Source organism: Lepeophtheirus salmonis, chromosome 12, assembly GCF_016086655.4.
Source record: "Lepeophtheirus salmonis chromosome 12, UVic_Lsal_1.4, whole genome shotgun sequence".
Classification (NCBI taxonomy): Eukaryota; Metazoa; Arthropoda; class Copepoda; order Siphonostomatoida; family Caligidae; genus Lepeophtheirus; species Lepeophtheirus salmonis.
The window spans coordinates 7,807-28,215 of NC_052142.2; the positions used below are offsets into that span (position 1 = coordinate 7,807).

A 20,409-nucleotide genomic window follows, 5' to 3' on the forward strand; every position below is an offset into this window, starting at 1 on the left:
CAGTAGAACACAACAAAAAATTTGGACAAAAAAGTTTATCTTCATGCTTTTCGAGGTAAAAGTAATCTGCAACATCTCATCTCAATCCAATGGAAAAATTAAGGGACTAGTGCAATCAAACTATAATATTTCCATCCATCTATTAATTTACAATCTTGACACGATTTTCATTCTTGTGCTTGAATAGTTATTCCATTGCGCTGGTATACTTCGTACAAATGTATTTCATTTGGAGAATAGGAGTTCGACTGGTCAAGTACATTTTCCAATATTTTCTTGACTATCACATTCATGCATTTGTAATTGTCGTTACAGGTAATCAAACAAGTGGTCAATTAACACAGGTTAACCAAGCCCGTGACAATTGTACTGCTATGATATCATTTCAACAAATTTTTCTAGAAGACTACAGTATTTGTCATTTATTTTTTGTTACAATTTTGAAATTAACAATATTGGATGTGGGCAATTTTTTTCCACCAAATATACAAAATTTAACAATTGTAATCATATAACCAATAATAACAAGAAATTATAAATACAGAATATTGAAATAATAGATTGATCAAAATAATATTTTCTTGTTCTGACATCGGAATCCAGTTAAATATGTCATAACTTTAGGTTACAAAACACAAGCGAGACGTGGAGTTTAATGAAAAAGATAATCACCCCTCTTCTTCATGTGGAAGTTGCTATATACAATTGTGCACAGGATAGATATATCTCTATCGATGAGATCTGACTAATTATTAATAATAAAGTAAATGTCAAAATCATAAAATTAGACAATAAATGTATACTAATAAAAAAAATGTTAGAAATAAATCCATCTTAAAGATTTAGAGCAAAAGCTAATTATTATGTAGTAATTTCCGGCGATATTTTTCCTTATTAAGAGCATCAAAAAAGATTCCCCCCGTTATTTATGCTTATATAACAACATACTATTGTCATGAAAGATATACACAATTACTAATTATAAGGCTACACCCAATGTAACTGCCCCTGTTGCTGTGACCATTTAAGCAGTTGTTTTTGCCTTTTATGAGGTTTCTGAACACCATTTCTTGGAGCCTATTCAGTAAAGAATACTAGAAACTATTCTAATGAATAATATTTTGCCAATTAAAAATCCTCGTCACCTATATATTTTTTATCTATAGAGCAAGGTTGAAAATTTTGTTTCTTTATTGGCAAGTAAGCGATTGATAATTGAATTTACCAGGAAAACGTTATTATATATCTATACATCTATTTTAGTATAAATCGTACTATGATATTCCTCATCCCTTTGAAATAAGATAGAATAGTATTCATATTTTCTCAATACTCTTAGGGGCAAAATTTTAATCATATAAAAGATAATGTATATTTTTAGAATAATCTACGAAAGTTATACGTAAAATTAAATATATGATATGCGAGGGCTCAACAAAAAATAATATCCTGACAAAGGATCTGCGTAAGTCAGTATTCTATTTCACACATGACATTAATCATTTGAAGCTAGTAGGATAGGCGGTTACAAGAAGAAAAAAAAGATGGTTAATAGCAAAAAAAAAAAAAAAAAAAAAGCTCGGAGGAGGAGGGGGGTATAAGTGACTCACATCAGACAAAAACAAAAGATGTTTGTGGTTTAACAAAGTACTTTACTGATTAAAAAAAATAACTTTGTATAACAAAGAATAATGAATATTCTAAGGAAAGGTTGTGCGATTTTTTTGATAAAACATGTAATTTATTACAATTAAGTTATAAAATTTGTTATTTTTTTTAATTTGAGGCTAAAACTTGATTATAATGTTTCTATGTTGTCTACAAGCTGCGCTTTTGAACGTTTTGTATCGAGGGTTGATTATATATTAGCATTGTAATCACGGTTTTTTTATAAGAAAAGGAATAAATCCATCCGAAAGATGATTTAAAATTAATAATCTGCAAAATACTACAACTGAAAAGATTTCAATGCTTATATTTACGTTAAATAGTGTCTAGAGTATGTAAATTAATATTTATTTGGCATATGTATGATCCATAATTCTTACGAGCAAGTATTGTTTTATCTTCATTCAAAAATTATCGTTAATTTTATTTAATTAAAAGTTGCAGAATTATCTCATAGAATGATGGAAGGTTTTTATAGTTAAATAAGGTATAAAAGTACTTGTACAATCTGCTCTTTAATTTATACTTTGTACAAAATCGCTATTTGTAAATTATATTTTTATAATGAAGTGAGGAAGTTGCAAGCTGTTTTATAATTATTTAATTCCACTCAGTGACAGATGAAGAAAATAAGCAGTATTAACGGCTACAAGGCAGGCTGACATGTACTAGACAGTCAAAAAAGTGACAAAATACATTTGTCAGAAGCAAAAATATAATCTAAACTCGTTTTCTACAATTTTAACATTTTATGCAGCGAGCAAAAAATGACACAAAAAATTCAGCTTGTGTGTCTAAAACGAAAGTATTTACTCGTAACTTGACAACATTTTTGAGTTATGATTCTCCCCCTTTTTTTCTGAATATTATAGTGTTTAAATCTTCAAAACGTTTCTCATCCACACAAGGAAGAAAGCTGCTTCATCCGAGTCGGTTAAGAATGTCAATTTATTTGATAAGAACCTTATTAATACTGTTTAAGGAAGAGAAAAAAATTGTTAAATGACAAATTTTCAATTATTAGCGGGCAAAAAGTGTTAATGAGAGTAACAAGTATTCAGGCAATTACTGAGTATTAGGTCAAGTAATTAGTATAGCATCAAGTGTTTGTTTTTATAGGAATTCGAAAATACTCTAGCAGCAAAATTCAGCTCGTGGCACATCACTGAGGGGTATCCACAGAATTATATATTTGTAATGATGCAAAAGGAGAAAAATTATATTTGTTAATTTAAATCACTGAGGTGTATCCTCAGAATTATATATTAAAAGAAAAAAATCAAAAATCAATAGCTTTTCTCAAAAAATTAATTTTTTGGAAAAAAAAATTGATAAATTAAATTAAATTTCAAATATGAAAATTTCAAGAGAGAATTTCAAATATCAAATTTTTGACAAGAAAAAAAAGGAACAATTCCTTAATTGGGGAGGGGGGCTACATCCCCTCCAACCTGTGAACGCCCTTGAAAAGTTTATAACTTGTATAAGCAGATTGTCCAAGTCACAATTTTTACTTATCATTACACCTCGTTGGATTATATTATCCTCATTTTATAACATCTTTTAATTGATGTAAATATTTCCTTGGGATATATTAAAATTATAATAATAATACCGTCAAACAAATTTCGATTATTAAATTTTTTGTATATATTGTCAATGTTTCCACAAAGAAGTAATGTTTGAATAAAAAAATTACTAACACATTGCCCATTGAATTGAAGGTTGTATTACTTCAAAAATCGATTCAATGTTTTTACATTAACTTCTGTTCTTCCCATAATTAAGACCTGATATGGAGTGTCCAAGTGACGTCATAGACCCGACATTTTGAAAAATTATTATTCCCTTTGAGTGATTAAAAGGAAATACTTTCATTATATACGTTTTGCTTTTAAACTTGAAAAAAGAGGAAGAGGTGCTGTACTAATACATACAAATATAAATCAGAGTTATTTTTTATTCTGATTACCAAATATATATAAATGATATTTTTATTAGAATAAATATTCTCCCGATCACATTTATATATATGTATACACTTATACGGACGAGAAATGTGGTAAGCCGCCTTAAAAAGAGAGAAGAGCTGTCAACGAAAATAGAGCTGTAGGCTAACCGAGTATATAAACGGCGTTTTAAACATAATAATCAAGGGTTACTATATCCCCTTCCTTGATAAAAATATTTAATAATTTTTAAAAAAGGAGCACGCGAAAATATAGTTTTTTTTTCAGGAAAAGTTACAATTTACTTATTATATGTGGTCCTAGGAGTTAAGACTGATCCAACACTACTAATTATGAATGCAGTTCTCGAACCAATCCAAAACTAATTAATTAATTCACTCATATTAATAATAAAAAAAAATTGGAATCTAGGGAAATACAGAATTGAATAAAATAAAATAGATAGATGAAACGCTAACACTGTTACTTAACAGTTACAGAATCATCTCAAAGAATCGTGAACATTGAAACATAATAATATTTCATTATTCTAAGTGAGATTTTAAAGTTGAATTTGTTATAAACATTGAAACGAATATATCAAAATATTTCAGTTATTCTCCAATCTGCTGCATAAGTTTTTATAATGTACAAAAATCCAACTTATACACAACATCACATTTCTGCAATAAAAAGAGGATGTCGTGCCTCAGTTTATTATTATTTAATTTAATTCATTATGGAAAGGAAACGTATAAGTAGAAAAAGTAGATACAATGATAAAATATGTTATTTATATATTTGTTGCCGCTACTTAGAAACAACAACAATCATTAAAAAAGAACGCCATAAAGATGTGCATCTACAAAAAACTAGTCTAAATTATTCTGCCCACCTCTGTACGGAACGTAATTTTATTAAATATAATTGTGCTTCTTGCTTCTTAGTACGTTTGCATATTCAAAATAGGGAGAAATAATTAATAAGAGCACTAATATTTTTTTTAATTACCACCGTATGTAATCATATATATATTTTTTTAAATATATGGTCACGAGGAGTTATACAATTGTTACATTTCCAGCTATTAGGATCTCCCAAGGGTGGCAATGGAAACTTAATCATACACATTATTTCCTTCCTAACTCCAAATATTTTTGCTTCTGGCAAATGTATTCCGTCACTTTTTTAACTTTTTAGTGCATGTTAGCCTGCCTGGTAGCCACTAATACTGCTTATTCTCTTCTGTGCTACAGAGTGGAACGAAATAATAATGAAACAATTCGTGACATCCTCACTTCATTGTAAAAATATAATGTACAAGGTGCAATTTTGTACAAAACATAACTTAAAGAGCAGATTGTATTAAATTAACAATGTAACATTGATGTTTTAATTTCATTTTGATCCGTTAGAATTACTCACTGAATATGTATTTAGTGAAAATATGCCTGTAAGGTAATTTAACTTTGGAATGTGCCGCAGAATAAACTAAATATTACTTTGTTTCATTGTCCATAATTCTATGAGATAATTCTGTAACTTTTCCTTGAATAAAATTAGAGATAATTTTTGAATGAAGATAAAACAATACTTCCTCTGAAGAACAATGGATCATACATATGTCCAAAGTAATATTAATTCACATCCTTTAAGACATATTATTACGTAAATATAAGCATTTATATGGTAATATTATTTTCAGCTGTAGTATTTTGCGGTTTATTAACGGTGAATCATCCTTCGTCACTCTAATTATTCCTTCTCTAATTTAAAAAAACCGTGATTAAGGTGCTAATATATAATCAGCACAAGTTACAAATCGTTCAAAAGCGCAGCTTGTAGACAACATTGATACATATTAATCGAGATATGGCAGAAACATTTTTTGTCTTTGAGTCACTTATTCCCCCAAAGGAACCAAAATTATGTATAGATATATAAAAGTGCAATGTTTTCCTGGCAAATTCAATTATCAGTCGTCTACTTTAAAGAAACAAAATTTCAATTTTGTTTCATCGATAAAAAAAAATATAGAGTTGACAAAGATTTTTTATTGGTAAAATATCATTCATTAATATAGTTTCTAATATTTATAGTATAAAAGTTAGCAGCTAAAGACAATGGAATAGTCTTTCGGATAGATTTTTTTCTATATCCCTCTGCTTCTTCAAATTTGTTAGTTAGTATTATTTTATTTTTCCTCCTTGTCATACCTTTGCGAACATTTTTCCTACTTATTCTTTTCTCATTGTGTTAACTCACTAACACAAAAATATGCAGTCCATTTCGTTGTCAACTGTATATTTCTGCTCCTTTCCCCTAATCAGTGTTCTGAATATTAAATAGTTTAATTAGAATTCGCTTTGTTTTTTAACTGTATAAAGGGGATTTCTCCCCATGTTTTAGCAACTTTTAAATCTTTCATGCGTTTTTAAATAAAAGGAAAAAACTCAACTTTTTATTAATTTATTTTTTGTAATTTTAAACAACTGTACAATTTTGTTCATTTTATCGATCATGAAAAAAAAAAGAATCTGTCTAATATGTACAAGAAATTAGACTCATAAGTATCCAATAAAAATAAGAAAAATGAAATAAAAAATAAGAAAATAAAAATATATAATTAGCTCTTGTTAAGCTGTGAACACTGCTCAACAATTATTGAATAATAATTCCATAGTTGGAAGAAGAATTGGCTAACTACCAATTGATTTTGGCCCTTATTGGTTTCTTTTTGTATTTAATGTTGCCTTTTTTGTGCATTCTAGTCAACAATGTCTTCTAATAAGAGAATTCTCCATTGTTAATCTTCTTAAAAAAACATTTTCTACTCCAGGACATGCAAAAAAAAAAAGAAATTGGACTGTGCACTCAAAATTAGTCTTTCATGTCCTGGAATAGAAAATGTTAGATGTCTTTGCTCTTCTTTGAACTGACGTCATAAATTACATTATAATCGAAGGGGAACCCATCTTGCGAGCCCTATTTGATGTTTTTATAATATAGAATCTACAAATTCCATTGAATGACTTAAAAAAACAAAAGATTTAGCATTTTTATTAAATAAGACTTGGAGCCAATGATAAATAGTGATATTTGATTTAAAATAAATATCTAGGTAGTAAAAATCCCTGTGAAGTGACTTCATTTTTACAATTAATTTTGTTTTGGGGGCGGAAAAAGTATAATAAGATAAATAAAAATATCTTATCTAATTTCCATTGTAATAGTTAATTTATTGTCTTAACAAAGTAAATGAATAAGAAATTATAATGAGGTAAAAGCATAATTTAATACATATTAGGTTATTATTTATAATAAAACTAAGCGTTGGAAAGATATATTTTTGATAGACAATAAAGGTTTAAGTACTTTTATTATTTTGACATCCAAATACACGGCAGTAGCTCAATATCCTTGAGTCAATTTCCTATCCCAAGCTCTCTTTCTGCCTCATCACTCATCAGTAATCCCCAATAAGACTTAAACGATATTTAAATAATAAAGAAGATCGAAAATGTAGATAGTTTAAACAAGTATTTAAAGGCACATAAAAAATTCAGTTGTAAAAATATTTATAAATAGTACAATTACTGTTTATCTCGATACTTATGTTTTTTTATTTAATATTAAAAGTGAATGTATGTATATAACACATCAAGATTTAAGTTATAGACATCAAATCAAAATTTTTAATTGATTCATCCTAATGCAAAGGTTTATCAAAGTACTTAAACCATTGACATACATATACAAATCTGAATGGTCAATAATCATAAAATAGAATCAAGGTTAATTTTTCTTCCTTAATAGAAAAAATTTATATTTAAGAACGCATCATATCAAAAAGAGGATTAGAGAACCAATATATATTATCCAATACGATCCAAAGGATAGTCATTCGCTTCCAGAAATTACAAAAATAAAGGAACTCAAAAATCTATTCTGGTTCTCATCCCTTCAACTCTGTATTTTTATTCCATTCCGTCAATTATGTTGACAGTTTTAGGTAATTAATATCATACAGAAGGGAAGGAAAAAACTCTTTCGTCAAAAAGAAAGATATAATATTAATATAATAAATAATACAATATTCAGGGCATGAAATAAATTATGAATACAGAAATATCCTCTCAGTTGGCTTAAGATAGAAATAAACACTTATTCCATGCTTACAAGTAAGGAATCATCATCCTTTTTATTCCATTCATATACAATTCTTGATATAATTCATATTCCTCTCAATGATAAGATAACTCAATTCGACAAAGGCTGGAGGAGAAGTTGAAGTGTAGGGATCCATGGTATAGAAATTTGGAACCCTTTGGGAAAAGAATACGATGATAGAGGAATATTATATATGTAGATTCAATACTTTAGTATATGTGTATTTCACCTTGTCCGTTTAAGTAATCAATAGTCAAAAGAGTACGTAATACAAACCTCAAATGGTTGAAATGAAGATGAGTTCAAAGAGCAGCTTCTCAAACAGATCAGGTCACATAATTATTTAACGGTATAGGTTTCTTTCTTTGCTGGTGTCGAAAGTGGCCTCTCCGCCCTCACAAGCTTATTTCTTCCCACTTTTTTGATAGTTCTTATGGTGTTTAATTACTGGATCTTAGGAATACAATACGGAGTAGTAAAATAATTAAGTACTAAGGTTTTAAAGGTGAATCAAGGACTATATTAAAAGATACACACTGAATACACAAACACAATAGTATGTAACATCATCCCCCATTCGAGGAGACCGTCGAAGGTTTTAAAGGTGAATCAAGGACTATATTAAAAGATCTTACTATATACACTGAATATAAAACCACAATAATACATGACATCATCTCCCAATCAAGGAGACCGTCGAAGGTGAAGTTAAGTTACATGACAGCTCGTCTAACAATAACGTGGGGATTTTTGTTAAAAGACCCTTCATTTTCTAACTGCGTTTTCAGCTTGGCCATTGGATTGAGGGGGATAAGGCGAAGACAATGAATGAGTCAACACCCATTCGGACAATTTTGATCTGAATGCTGAGTTTGTAAATAACGGACCGTTGTCTGAATGTATTTGCATAATTTAGCATAATCAATATGTGCTCTCTCCCACTCCGAGGCCAGGGGAAACAGTGTAAACTTGGATGGAGGATTTGGCCTGAGTTCTTGGCACACTTTGCATGACTAGACAACGTTCTCAATGACTTGGTACAATCCTTACTATCATTTAAAATTGCGTGCGACCATTTTCATTTTAACTATTCCTTGGTACCACGAGTCGGATGCCCCAAAACAATAGACCATTTCTTAGGAATAGACAATCCTCCGTCCGAACAAATACCATTTCAGACACTGCAGACCAATTGCCAGTTTTTGATGCTTCAATGGCTTTAGGCAGTTCATTATACACTTCTACACCAAACAGCATTGTCGACTCCGGAGAACTCATCATAGACAAGGATCTAACCATAAGTAAGTCAGTAGGGTCTGTACATTGACCGGACTCATCAGCCGGAAGGTGACTCAAAGCATCTGCTTTTGAGTTGTTAACTCCGGCCGTGCGCTCTCACTAAGGTAGACTCTAACCTTTATATGTTTCATATGTAAAACGAAGTCTTCAAATGACGAAGAACACCCTTTACAGATAAATTTTCCAAATTTAGCTTCGCTCCTTAATTTTGTTATAAAATCGTCAAGGGGTTCCCCAATTGCTTGCTTAATTTCAGAAACTCTAAAACTTTCAAACAATACTGACTCGTAGTAGAAAGTACCTTAGACATTACTCTCGTCGCTCCTTGAAATTCATTTTCCTCCAGCTCCAGAGACACGCTGAGGGTCGTGAACCAATGTTGCCCTTCCACTCCAGCACAATGCAGTAATAAGGCTTTCTTTCTCTCAGCTGAAATCTCCCCATAGAATGAGGCGTAGATGTTGAAGTTGTCCATCCAGGACGACTATCGGTGGCCTCTACGAGCACCACTCATGCCAAAGGGAGGTTGGCATGCCCCTAGGTGGCCTGCAGTCGTTGGGGACAGTTCCTTATATTTGTACAAGGTACCGTAGTACCAAAGGTCGCAAAATCAAAGTCCTTAGGATCACACCACATTCAGAAAGATGGTTACGAATTATCGCTATCAGTTGAGCCTTTTTCTTGCCTTCTATTTCCTCCACATTCTCCACAAGTTCCATTCTCACGCATGCATCATGGAGCTCAGCGAGCCTCAAGCTAGGTAGGAATTTGACCATCTTCGTCGCTACGTGTAGTTTTTAACTACTGGATCTAAGGAACACAATACAGAGCAGTGAAAGGATTAAGTACGAAGGTTTTAAAGGTGAATCAAGGACTTTTTTAAAAGAGCTTACTATACACACTGAATATAAAAACTGAGGTACACATAAAAGATTACTACAAAGTATACACATAAACTCAAATTAAAGGGGGACATAGATCCCATCTAGATCTACTAGACATAAACACAATAATACATAACAGTTCTATGGACAGCCTGGTGTGAACGCCCAAGATCTTTTGCATGGGCCCTCATAGACTTGAAGGGAGTGCCCTGGGCTGTTTTATTTATTTCCTCCGGGTGTAGTTTGACTTTTTCACAGAGCTATTCTTCTTCTCCAAAATTTCAGACTTGATGACGGTGTAGACGATGGTCTTGGAGACCCTGAACTGCTTGGAGTGCGCGAATAGAAATTCGTCGATCACTTTCATGTGTAATTTTCTCGACTTGTATTTATGCTACAGAGCTAAATAACTTATTGCTTATGCTTTAATATATCGAAATATGAAATAACTGTTATCAAGCAACCTTCATTAATTATTGAATTAGTAAGTTTTCAGATTTCAATAGATATGTAATCTATATACAAAAAATATGTAATGTTCTCAAACTGCAATGCCTCCATCATCATCATCCATATTGATGGATATCATAAAAACAATATAAAAATGACAATTTATAAAAAAATTTTATGCTTGAACTTTAAGATATATAAAAATTATTTCCATTTTTAAAAATTTAGTATATCATAGGTAGTTTTTAATTTAAATACTTTTATTTACAATCTGACCTCAATTCCAGTATTAATTTAATGAATAATAAATACTTGTATGAATAAAATATTATCTCTCAAAAAAATTAGTATCATTAAAATAGTTTAAATATTAATTTTATATCGGATATGCATGTCTCCTGCAATGTTCAATCCATATTGATAATCATCGAAACTTTATAAAATTCATGGAACTTTGCAACACATTTTTAATTAGAAGTGTTTTTCTTATGCTTAGATCAATCTTCATTAATTAATTAATTGAAAAATTAAAGACAGAAATCAATTTATGATCTCTAAAAATTAGTACCAAAATAGTTTATCCTGAGCAGGAGATGCTTGAATTTCAATTTCTACGGGAATGATTGCAGATTGAAACTTTATCTGAAGAAGAAAACTAAGCTAAGCCTCAAAAGAGATGAGTCGACTCCTTCCTTGGCAGGGGAATCTTGTCCAATATGAATAGTCCATCATGTCTAATGATATTGTAATTAGTAACGGAGAATTAAGTGACTATCACTCATTCCATTGGAACCACTGTCGTGTTAGTTTATTTTTCTTTTCCCTTATTATATATTATATTGGGATAGATATTATATCAGTTTAAAAGAATATTGCCATTTTTTCCATTTGGACACTTTTTTTTTTTTTTTTTTTCCTTGCCATTTTTTCCTCAAAATCGAAATTTGATTTGTTTATCTTTTTTTAAGATATCAACAAAATGGCCAATGAACATTACACTAACGTAAAGATCCGCTTACTTTTTGATGCAGGAAATAAATTCTAAAGGCTCACTTCCTCCTGTAGGTTTGGGATTACTTCCCAGATGATAAAGTGTTCCTGTAACAATACGGTGCTCCTACCCACACTGTCACAGATTTTTAAACATGGTTTATTCATAATATCAATTTCTAGGTAAAATAAATGTGGCTCACGTATGCCAGCGCTTTGGACTACGTCTTCTTGTCACATGTAGTGTCCAGAGCCTGTAGAATTAAGCACCGTAAACGTACACTGTGGCGATATGTTAAAAAAAAAAAAAAAATAAGAAAGGGCTACATCGAACATGTTAGATACCATTATTTGTATATGAAGATATTTCAGAGACTTCTCTCTCACTTAGAGCATTGGAAGCACAACGATATTCTCGAAGTTGTACAAGAATTAAGATAAGGATAAAATTCCCCTTCTAATCCAAATCCATTTATGTACTATATCGTCTGTTAATGCCTATAATCAGAATCCTTCTTTAGTTAAACCATTCTTACACTCTCAACGCTCAGCGCTTACACTCACTTACATCTTGCTCGGCGATCTTATCCTTCTCATTGATAACAAATGTTATACAATAAAGTTAGTGTTACTTGAGAAACCATGTTTCATCAGAACCAACAATTTACTAGAATCATTTTATTTCCTATTTATTTTTAGAAAATACAAATATAATATACACATAATATTTAAGACCTTTGAATCATTGATTCATAAAAAGAATCAGTTTCGAAAGAGACTTTTGTATAAATTCTTATAAAATGCTCAAAAATGAGGGTGCTTCATAAGGAAGCCTTATTTTAGAATATGTAAAGATAATATGTTTTGTAATTTAAGAATATGGTTATTTTATGGTGAACTGTCCAGACTATGATATTCAAGTTCCTTAAATCTCTGATATATTTGTAGGACACAGCTTGTAATAGTGTTTTGTATCACAGTAGCTCTCATGTTGTTTTACAATGAAATCGAATATGCCACTAAGTGAACTTTTCTTCGTTTTGACCAAAAAATTGCCAGATTCATCCTTCAATTTGTTAATATGCCATAGCATTTTTTCAATAAATGATTTTCGAAAGACTTCATTCCCAATATCCTATTGATATTGGAATCCTTTGTGCAGAGGATTTTGTTGTTGATGAAATCAAATTGTCGATCAAATCTTCGAATGAAGTGGACAGTTTCTTCGCTGAGCTGCGTGATCTCTGTGTGGAGTTGGAGCTCATGGAAGGAGTGGAAGAACTGGAGGGGAAGAAGAAGCCCGAAGTAGCTACCATAGATTGGGAGTACCTCATTGCCTGTGGGAGTGACCCCAAGACACATGATTTTTCTACTAATGACCAAGTTCTTGTAAAGGAGTCACCCTCGTAATCTACAAGTGGTTTAGGGGTAAGTCAGCCCAGTCCTTTCGTCCTGAGTGGGAACCATAGTGGTCATAGGTGGGGGTCCCAGTTGGATGAATTTTTGATTAATGCTTCATTGTTTGGGGAAGCGGTGCAGAAAAAAAGAAGGCTTTACTACTACATTGCCCTAGAAGCGAAGTACAGGAATGGTTCAAGACATATAGAGTACAAGGAGCCAAAATCTCTAATCAAAAATATCTCCAAGAAGTTGATCCCCAAGCCCAAGTATCTTCATCCCGAAAAGAAATGTTTATTTGCAACCGTAAGAATGTATTGTTGAAAAATGAGTACCCATCGAGTACCCAAAAATGTTTGAAGGGTGGTAATGGGACATTTGGAAGTGTGCTGCAAATCATCGGTCAAGTCAACTTTGGCCATTGTTTTTCATGTAGCTAATGGTCTTGAAGATAGGTCTATGCTTATTTTCTGATTGATTTGTGGTTTTGGAGGCACAGTCCGGTTAAAAGTCTGTTCGGATAGAATATATACTGTTAGGAGGCGGTTTGTGGTAACCCAGGTACTATTTGTGGCCGGCCTATTCTTGGGTTGCAGCTACTGTATTGATTTTGGTATCGTGAAGCTCCAGAACCATCCAAATTTGTGTTACTCTCTGGATTCATAGATATCAGCCCTTGTATCTTTGATAAAAAACAATTTTTCAGAAGTATTCAAAGATGACTGGTTACATCGATGAAGACAACTAGAGTCCAGGTTCACTTGAAAGAGGTTGCAAGCTGGCGCTACATAAAGGCACGCCCTGTACGACATTTATTGCGTTGCTTCTGGACATGGTCGCTAGAGGAACATTAATTTGTTTGGAATCAGATGAGTGGTTCTCTCCTATTGTGTCAATACTGAAGGTAGACGGAAAGGTCAGGATTTTTGCTGACTTCACTCATACTATTTCTTCCGTTATAAATACTCAACTCTATCTGCTACCGCACCCAGTGGAGGGGTTTGCAAATCTTGCAGGAGCAAAGTTCTACATAAAGTTGGATTTTACAAGGTGCTACGAGCAATATGTTCTTGATGAAAAGTCTAAGGAGTTTCTTGTTATCAATACGTTGTTGGACCACTCCAGGTATAATGTACTTCCCTATGGATTGGAATTGGCTTCTGCAATCGTGCAAGCAGCACAAGGAGAAGTTATTTAAAGGGATCAAAAGTGTTAAGATCTATATTGGTGATGTATTTGACTTCTTGAGGAGTAAGGAAGAGCACATTATAACTTTGGAGGAAGTATTTTGTCGGATTCAAGATATTAGGGCAATGTTCAAGGCAAAGATATATATTGGCTCAAGGAAAAAACATCTTATTCTTAATTGACTCTGGATCAAAATGGATTGAAGCTGAAGAAATGAAGGACACGTCGACCACAGGAACATTGAAACAGATATTTCATTGGTTTTCACGCTTTGGATTTCTGTGGGACCACACTGATAATGGTCCTCCATTTGCAAGTGAGGGATTCAAGACAAAATTGTTTGATTGGGAGGTAACCTTATTTTTGTCTCCTCCGTATCACCCTCACTCAAATAGTTTGGCTGAAAGAGCCGTAGGTATTATCAAAAACCTCCTTCGAAAAAAATCAATCATTGTCAATTGAAGAGCTACTATTTAGGTATTTGGAATGTGGAAAAACACCCGCAGATCTTTTACTTTCTTGTCCCTTACGTACTCGCTTTCATGGACTGTTGCCGTGTCTCTCACAAAAGAAATTCTTGTCTTATATGAAAGTCAAGGTCCGATGTTACGGATGGGGGAAACCACAGTGGGTTCCAGGGACTCTAGTTAACCCAATGGGAGTAACTCTATGATATGTCAAATGTCAAGATGATGTCTGGAGAAGACACCTTAATCAACTTTGCCCTCGAATGTCGTCTTGATTGGGGGGCTGATGTCATGTATTTTATTTGTTACCCTCGTTTGATGATTATCCCGGTTTTTGATTTTCTTGTTTTATAAATGTACTTAGTTTTATCATTTAATATACGTACGTAATCTTTTTACCTTTTAGTACTGAACTGCTCATATCTCGAGAATATATCCTATTTCTACATACTCCTTCACGACACCCTTTTTATTCATAATTTGGCGACGATCTATTTTACGTTCCACCTTAATACATAACAGATATTACTAAAGACTAAAGCCATCATTAGTATCAATAGTGTTTCCTACAAATAGGTACTCTTTTTCTCTTTTTTGTTCTATAGGTTCTGAATCCAGTTATTATATTCGTCAGTGGTGGTCGTACCCCTTATAAAAAGGGATAGCTGTAAAAAATATGATCTCCCAGTACGGTAAAATATGAAACCAAAAGTCAACATAGTAATCCCGACAGTCTAACTTTACCTAAAAGTTAGAACTTTTAATTGTAACTCTCCACATATAATTTAGTACACGCATAACATGTAGTATTTATTTGAAAGACACCCTAAAAACTTCCTTCTACTCAAAAAATAAAATAAAAAAAAACAATAAAAATACAATTTTTTAACATCTGTAGTTAAACTTCTACAGGACACTATTTTAATATACCGAGTGATCCATTAATATCTGAAAACTTTGAATTTTAAACTTTAACAAGATATAATTTATTAATTATCGATAGAAGTTCAACAAAATTAATAATATAAGTAAATGTGTCTCTGAGCTCTCTTAATAATTACTGTAGCCACCCTTAGCGACTATGATGCCTTCCACTCCAGCATCCACTTCGGATATAGTCCTCTGTCATGGGATCCCATTTCTGGGTGTCGGTGTTTGCTAATGGACTTCCCCTAGAAAACGCATAAATGTTCCAATTTCAAGATAGGGCTTTAGTTCAACAAGAATAAAGATTAGTTACATAAAAAGTATAGAACTTCTCATGGAATTGGGAAACTTATTTAGTAATATATTTGACATTTGAGTAAAACTGGGACTAATACATTAGTGTTTAACATTTTTTAAATGGAAAACTACAAATTTCAGCAAGGATTGGTCTTCCTCACATTTTTCTAATTACAAATTTTAATATTAATAATTATTAATTTCTAAAAATTATAAAATTTAATATTAATAATTTTGGACATGGACTTGTGAGAAAAGACTTGAATCTCGACTCGGACTTGTGGTATAACAGTAAATTATAAATACAGAATATTGAAATGATAGATTGATCCAAATAATATTTTCTTGTTCTGACATGAATTCAGTTAAATATGTCATAACTTTAAGTTGCTAAACACAAGCCAGACGTGGAGTTTAATCAAAAAGATCATCACCCTTTTTTCCAAATATGGAAGTTGCTATATGCAATTATGCACAGGATAGATATCGATGAGATCTAAATAATTATTAATAATAAAGTAAATGTCAAAATCATAAAATTAGACAATAAATATTTTAATAAAAAAATATTAGAATTAAATCCATTGTAAAGATTTAGTGCAAAAGCTAATTATGTAGTAATGCCCGGGGATATTACTTCTTATTAAGGGCATCAAAAAAGATCCCCCCCCCCTGTTATTTATGCTTGTATAACAGCATACTATTATTATGAAGGATACGCACAATTGCTAATTATAATGCTACACCCAATGCAACTACCTCTGTTGTTGTGACCTTTTAATCCGTTGTTTTTGCCTTATTATGAGTTTTCTGAACACCATTTGTTAGAGCTTATGAACCATAGCTAATCCTTAAGTGATAAAAAAGTAATATTTATTGACTTATGTAAGGAGAAGTCTTATGTATAGAAGAAAAAGAATATTTCGCGTGCTTTTTTTTTTTTAAATATGAAATATTTTTATGTTCAAAACGCCGAATGTTCGTATGTTTTTAACTCGGTTGCCTAAAGCTCCATTTTTTTAAACACCACTTTTCTCTTCTAATAGGGGCTTACTATATCGTACATGCGTATAAGTATACAGGGTGTCCACGATAAATTGGAACTTTCTTAAAATTCAACCTGCTTGATAAAAATGGAATTTGGAGTGTATTTGTTAATATGAAAAAGTTAGACATGATATTAAACAATAAATTTATTCAACATGTTCTCCCTCAGCAGCCACCATCTTCTCCATCCTGCCCCTAAAGGATTTGCATGCCCTGATGACTTCCGTGGAATCGACAGCATTCCACTCCCTCGTAATGGAGCCTTTCAGGACCGCGATGCTCTTGTGGCTGACCTTGCACACCTGCCTCTCCAACTTCCCCTACCAGTAGTAATCACACAGATTGAGGACAGGTGAGTTGAAGGGCCAGGTGTTGCGATCCCAGAAAGTGATGTCGAGGGAGTTGAAGAGGTTAGTGGTCCTCATGGCGATTTGTGCAGGCGCTGAGTCTTGTTGGAATATGAACTCCCTCCCAGCGGCCGTATCCTTCATCCAGGGGATGACGAACTCCTCCATGACTTCGTAGTACCTTATTGCGTTAACTCTTTCCTTGGATTGAAGAAGAAAGGAGGCATCACCTCACTGGTGTTGCAGATGACACCCAGGGTCATCACAGAGACCGGGAACTTTGTCGTGAAGATCGCAGGGACCTCTTCTCTCTCCTTGGCAAGCCATCTGTCATTCTGGACGTTGTAGCTTCTATCGACATTCCACTTCTTCTCCTGGAGAAGAAGATGATTCTTCCTCCATGGCTCTTCAGGTCATTGAGGAGACGCTTAACGTTGGTGAGCCTGGTGGCCTTCATGGATGCCGTGAGGATGTGTTGTTTGGCCATTTGGTATGACCTGTACCCAAGGTCCTCATTAACAGCCATGGAAACCAGCTGCTAGCTCACTCCACGGTTCTTGGCCAACCTGGACAAGGAAGTCCCCTGCGAATCCTTGATGGACTTCCGGAGGCCTTCAAGGAAGCGGGGAGTGCGGATTTGGTCACTTCTCATGTTGTGGGCATTGTGGCAGACCTTCGCTTCAACCTCCCAGGCATTGAAGACCAGGTACACCCTGGTGTTGGGGTAGTTAAGAAGCTTGTAGATAGCAGAGGGCTTGTGTTCCGCGCGAGCCAATTCGGGGATTGGGTCTCTCCTTGCTTGTTCCATGATGACTATTGTTTGTTGTCAAAACAATTGTGGTGGAAGTTATAGTGTATTATTCACGCAACCTTTTATATTAGTATGATTTAACCCCGAATATCCACATTATGGATATGAATGAAGTTTAAATTAGTTCCAATTTATGGTGGACACCCTGTATATATAGATATAAATATGTATATACAAATATATAAATGATCTCGGGATAAGATTTCTTCTCACAAAAATATCATTTATATATATTCAGCCCAGTTTTTTGTGTTTTTTTGCTCACTGTATAAAATGTCAAAATTGTAGAAAAGAGTTTACTTTATAATTTTGCTTCTGACAATTGTATTTTGTCACTTTTTTTTAACTGTCTAGTGCATGTAAGTCTGCCCTGTAGACGCTAACACTGCTTTTCTTCTCTGCCATGTAGTGGAAGGAAATTATAATGAAACGATTCGCGATATCCTCACTCTATTATAAAAATATAATGGACATGTAGTGATTTGTACAAAAAAATAACTTAAAGAGCAGATTGTACAAGTATTTTTATACTTTATTTAACTATAAATCACTAATCAATAAAATTAACAATGTAAAATTGATACTTTAATTTTATATTGATCCGTTAGAATTACACACATAAAATGTATTTAGTGAATATATGCCTATGGGTAATTTTTGGAATGTAGGGTTAAATATAGTAAATATTACTTTGTTTCATTGTCTATGATTCTATGAGATAATTCTGTAACTTTTACTTGAATAAAATTATCATAATTTTTTTTGAATGAAGATAAAACAATACTTGCTCGGAAGAACTATGGATCATACATATGCCCAAAATAATATTAATTAACATCCTTAAAGACACTATTATCCCTTTAATATAAGCATTTATATGGTAATAATTTTTTATTTTGCGGTCTATTAATGGTGAATCATTCCTTCTCTTATGTTAAAAAAAAAACTGTGATTAAGGTGCTAATATATAATCAGCACAAGTTACAAATCGTTCAAAAGCGCAGCTTGTAGACAACATAGATACATAATAATCGAGAAATAGCCTCAAATTTAAACAATTAACAAATTAAATGACTTAATTGTAATAAATTGTTTTTATCAAAAAATCGCGCAACCTTTCCTTAGACTATTCATTATTCTTTTCTTTTTTTAATGAGCAAAGTACTTTGTTTAATAACAAACAACTCTTTGTTTTTGTTTTGTGTGAGTCCTTTTTTTCGCCCTTTTTTTTTTTTTTTTTGCTAGTAACTTTTTTTTTTCTTCTTGTAACAGCCGATTCTACTAGCTTCAAATGATGGTTAAATTGTGAAATAATATACTTATTTACGCAGACCATTTTTTAGGATATTCTTTTTATGTTGAGCCCTTTCATATAATATATTTTTATTTAATTTTGCATATGACTTTTGTAGACAATTCTAAATATATATTATCTTTTATAAGATTTTGACCTAAGGGTATTGAGAAAATAAAAATACTGTTCTATCTCATTATTAAAAGGGATGAGGAGTATGATGAACCAAAATTAATGTATAGATATGTAACAGTGCAACGTTTTCCTGGTAAATTCAATTATTAATCGTTTACTTCCCAATATACAAACAAAATTTCAACCTTGCTCCATAGATTAAAAAAATATAAAAGGTGACCAGGATTTTTAATTGGGAAAATATTATTCATCAATAGAAGTTTCTAATATTCTTTGCTGAAGCATATAAAAGTTAACAGCTAAAGACAATGGAACAGCCTTTTGGATACATTTTTTCTTATATCCCCTTCGCTTCTATAAATTTGTTAGTTGGCCATAATTTATTTTTCTTCCTTGTCCTGCATTTGCGAACTTTTTCCCTAATAATTATTTTCTCATTGTGTTACCTCACTAACACAAAATATGCAGTCCATTTCGTTGTCAACTCTATATTTCTGCTCCTTTCCCCCTTATCATTTTTCTTCATCTATAACATCAGACATTTTGGACTTAAATTCCTTCAACGTATACTTTTTTTAGGAATTGAATCTAAATTTATTATATGTTTGTAAACTTTTGCACCATAGTTGAAAATAACATGTATACACTAACAATTAGCGACAGTAATATTTATGATTATGGGCTGAAAAGTCCCTTGCTTAACAAAGAGAACGTTTTTTCTTTCAAAATTGGCTTTTTTTAAATTATTATTTTTTTATTCGCTTCAATTAACTTAATATGAACTATATATTATATGTGGTTCGTGAACACAAAAAAAAAAACAGGAATTATTTTCTCTAAATTGAGTGTGGATTACATGTGTATCTTTCGACAAATGATCGTAAATTCTATAAACAAATTATTTTTATTAAAAGGCGTTGCAAATTGTAGTTAAAGTAGCCAAAATAGTTTGTCACAATAAAATAATGTTAAATTGATATATTGATATAATTGACCGCTAAAGGTACCAAAGGTATTTTGTATAAAAGGACTTACACCATGCTATTTATCAAAAATAACTATTTTTATTATAAAAGATTAATTGATTT

The 20,409-nt window shown here is 32.1% G+C and overlaps 1 long non-coding RNA gene across 1 annotated transcript; it reads left to right on the plus strand.

The window, feature by feature from the left end:
* Positions 1–6,045: 6,045 nt before the first annotated feature.
* Positions 6,046–14,913, plus strand: LOC121127294 (uncharacterized). Its single transcript, XR_005867739.2, has 2 exons — positions 6,046–14,411; positions 14,474–14,913. It is a non-coding gene; the product is annotated as an uncharacterized lncRNA (long non-coding RNA).
* The last annotated feature ends 5,496 nt before the right edge of the window (positions 14,914–20,409 follow it).